The following is a 4,660-nucleotide window of genomic DNA, read 5'->3' as shown; positions in this document are numbered from 1 at the left end:
TAATGTGAGACTGGATACATGTTATCGAATTTCCACCCCCCATGCCTAAGTGCACTGTCCTGTTTATGGGTAATATTATTTTTATTTGTTTTAATATTAATCTTTTCAGTCTCATGACAGTTTTACAGTTACATTTTTGCTACCTTCAGACGATTTTCTTCTACTTAAAGGGAGTTACATTTGTGAACGTGTTAATGGGGGCAATTTTTAACCTTTTCAGCACAACTATTTTATTCAAAGTTATTTTTTAACAAAGTAGAGGGAGCAGGAATAATACATAAAAATGTCGGACCTAAAGATTTAAGTCCATAGTAAATGACAAAAGATTGCTTAAATAATGTTTAATGTACTCAGTAGAATTAATTTGCCACTTTTTACCAAATGGAAGGATTAATTTGAAGGCAAACGTTTTATATTTTGGGAAACATTTCTCTTTTATAATGAGAACTACCTGTTTAATATTCAATAATGCTTTTATTTAATCGCAAAATTCCCTTGGCCATTTCGATTATTATTTTTGTTTTTTTGCTGAGATGAAGTAGATTTTAACAATTTTTATCATCATCATCATCATCATCATCATCATCATCATCATCTAATCCTGTGTTGTCCTGTGAGGGGTGTAGGAGCCCGGGGCTGTTGACATTTTAACAGTTTTACTACCACTAATCATTCCTGAAATGAATATAAATCGTGTGGACAAAGCATAAATAAGAGACATGGTTTTGAAAGGATTAAAGAGTATTTATCTTAACTCTTTCACTACTAGTAATCACTCCTAAGCTGAATGAAATCTTGCTGTAGTAGTGGTGAGGTATGAAAGACGTCGTGGTTCTTAGGTATTCAGTAATCATTTTCTTATAATCCCCTTCTGTGCTAGAGGCACTTACTAGATTCAAGATATTGCCCAGTAGTAATAAGAACAGAATTGTGATGGAGAGAAATGGTGTTAGAAAAGTGAATCACAGTTGTTGTTTTTGCTACGACACACAAACTAATGATGATGAAAACGGGGAAGGGATGGTGAAAACTGCGAAAGGGTATTGAAAGCCGAGAAAAGGAGGATGAAAACCGATGATTATGGTGAAAACTGTGAAAAGGTTGGTGAAAACTACGAAAAGGTGAAAAACGGTGACCCGATGATGAGAAACTGTGGCAGGATAATGAATAATTGTGAAAGAATGGTGAAAACTGTGAAAGGACACTGAAAATCGTGATAAGAGAGTGAAAAACTGTGAAAGGATGATGAAAACTGTGAAAGGATACTGATAATCGTGACAAGAATGAAAAACTGTGAAAGGATGGCGAAATTTATGAAAGGTCGATGGTATTAGAATTTGGTGATACTGGTGTTGTGGTATACGAGAAACAGCCCACCTCGCCTCCCTCTCACTATACTCTGTTCACTATAACTTGGCCTAGAATTGCCATCTCTCCCCATCAGTGAAACGCTTAGCTGTAACAAGAGGCTAGAAATACGATACTAGTCACGAAGAACTGCTGCGTAAAGCACTTAGGAGCCGCCATAGTATTGTCTTATGCCATTGAGCTACAGAGAGTGTGTTACAAAATGTTGAAATATTTGGCCAAGTTAAGGTAAACACACTATATGTACAGTTTTGATAACACCCCCACCACTTCAGTGATCCTTTTTCATGCCAGCTGTGTCCTAGGTGAGAAGTTAATAGATAAGTAAATAGATTTTTATATAAAGAACACAGGTTTGTAATAGATATAAAAGAGAGATGTATGTAAAAATTTATGTAATATATATAAAAATAAAGATGGTTATCCTCCCTTTCTCCCGCCTCCTCCTTGGTTACCTGGCCAAGGGAAGATTTGTGTATCTTTTTTTTTTTTTTTTTTTTTAGTTTAATAAAATCTGACTGAATGTCATTAAAGACATTGTATTCTTATCCTTAGAATGGTTCTGTCTCTTCATTTTTCGTTATTTTTATTTTTGGTGGTAGGTGGTGGTTACCATCGCCCGCTCACTTGATGTAGTGCTGCCTACTTTTTCCTACTCCTTTGTCATTCTTTCTCTCAGTCTGCCCTCCTCTCTTCCTATTTCTCCTATCGTGTCTGTCACTTTTTATTACACTTTTCTCCTTTTCAGGTGGCTTTACATTGAGTGACCCTAATGGTTTCCTGTACGCTAAGAAACCATTTACAACGCTGGGTGGTAACCATTTAACCAACCCATACGTGTTCCCTACATGTCAACAAGTGGGTTGACGCAGGGTTAGTGCCCCTCCCTGTAAAACAATGGTATAACTCAAAGACAAACGGCCACCTCGTAGGGGATTATGGCGTCTGACTATACAGTAGACAGACATTAATATTATTCTTATTATTATTATTTTTGCTGTTATTATTTTTACTAATTATTATTATTATTATTATTATTATTATTATTGCTGTTATTACTCTTGTTAATAATAATAATAATAATAATAATAATAATAATAATAATAATAATAATATTATTATTATTATTATTATTATTATTATTTAACCCCGTATTTACTTCCATATAACAGTAATGGCGTTAGAGAAGGACGCCTGCACGTGATGGCACTGATATAACAGGCGGCTCCACTACCCCACCAGCATCCCTCAACTCCCTATCCCCCGAAAAGATGATGGTGGACCGCAAAAGGAGGGTAACATCAGCCTGCAGTCCACCGAGTTCGCGTCCAAATGAGCCTGGGACCAAAATAACATGAAAAAAATGGTACGTAAAGTTCCTGATGACAGGAAGTTGCTTTGGAATTAACAAGGAAGTAAACGTACGGAAGACTAAGTTTTTATTTCTGTATTTAACTGTTTTATATTGCACTGGATAATTTTTTCTCTTTAATGCAAGCCTCCCATTATTTGTTTTTTATTTCATGCTGTCTCTTATGCTTGCTTGCTGTCCTAAGATGATTGTGTTTAGCAGGAGCGGTTGTTTGCCTGCGGCTGATGGGTCTGCTCGATCAGACAGATAGGGGTAATATGACAGCTACTACTTCTACATTACTCCCTTTACTACTGTTACTGCTACTACATAATCTTTACTGCTTCTACGACTACTGCTACTATTGTTGTTGTTGCTGCTGCTGCTGCTACGGCTACTACTACTATTAGCAGTAGGAATAGTAGTAGCAGTAATAGTAGTAGCAGCAGCAGCAGTAGTGTAGTAGTAGTAGTAGTAGTAGCAACAATAGTAGTAGTAGTAGCAGCAATAGTAGTAGTAGTAGTAGTAATAGTAGTAGCAACAGTAGTAGTAGTAATAATAGTAGTAGTAGTAGTAATAGTAGTAGTAGTAGTAGTAGTAGTAACAGCAGTAGTAATAGTACCAACAGTAGTAGTAGTAGTAGTAGTTGTTGTTGTTGTAATAATAATAATAATAATAATAATAATAATAATAATAACAACAACAGTAATACCTCTTGGAGGTGTAGGGCCCCGAGGCTAGGCAAGGGTGTCATAAAGACTTTGTAGTTACTTGTAGAGAAGTATATTTTTAGACTTGTGGTCGAGCGGCTTTTATATCTTGTAGTAGTTTCCCCACCAGATGTCATGTAGTGACGGGAGAGGTAAAGAATAGTATGGGACTATTTTTATTTGTCTTGGAAATATTAAACAGGTATAATAGTATAAGTCCTGGGTAGCTACCTCCCTGTCTCTCTCTCTCTCTCTCTCTCTCTGTTCTAAAGCTAATCTCCGTCTCGACCTCTCTCTAGGGTCGCTTGTCTCCTTCTAAACTCTCTTTCCTAAAATCTCGTGTAGTAGGGTGTGTGTGTCACGTATCTTCCTCATGGCAACAGAACTTTCTCACGAGAGGACTGCTGACAGCTAACTGAATCATCTCCTTACTGGCCGCTGTCGTCAGCTTTCCCCCGTGTAAGCGTTTAGCGCTGCTCGCTTCTCGCAAACACAACACCTTCTCATCATTTGACTTCCTGCTTCTATCTGTCTCTCTATCTATCTATTTATCTATCTATTTATTATGTAGTCCTATATTTGCTCGGCCGCGCGAAAATGACGTACCATCGACATTTAATAGTTATAATATATTAATACATACTACATACACATTATAATGAACTTATAAGCTAATTAAGTGAAATACATAATATTGTAAAGTAACATAATTGTATGAATATTGTATACATATATTATTCATAGTAAATAGTGATTATTCAGTAATATTACATTTTAAATAAGTTGAATACATATTGGAATAAATGCATTAAAGTAAATTATTTAACTGTAATACAGTATGTACTTGGGTTATTATAGTGAATTGCATACATGCAAGAATAAAAATAGTTTAAAATTAAGATTATTGTAAGAGTTATTAATATTTCATTCAAAGATAATGGTACTGGTTTGTCATATATGGGTCATTCTTCTTTGTGTTATTAATATTATTATTATTATTATTATTATTTTTTTTTTTTATATATATAATTAATACTATATACAAAATATATACACTTCATTCAGGGTGGTTAACTGTGATGTTAACTCTCCCCCCACTAAACAATGACTCCAAATTAGCAATTCTTGCATGCATTCTGTGCATGGCCAACAGCAATACTGCAACCACAATGCAGATAATTATGAAGACAGAAGGTGCTTGGCTATACACATAATATGGGTTGAACATACT

The sequence above is a fragment of the Coenobita brevimanus genome, chromosome 116 (assembly GCF_032717465.1).
Source record: "Coenobita brevimanus isolate Jiangsu-jjx chromosome 116, ASM3271746v2, whole genome shotgun sequence".
NCBI lineage: Eukaryota > Metazoa > Arthropoda > Malacostraca > Decapoda > Coenobitidae > Coenobita > Coenobita brevimanus.
This window is presented reverse-complemented; position numbering follows the sequence as displayed.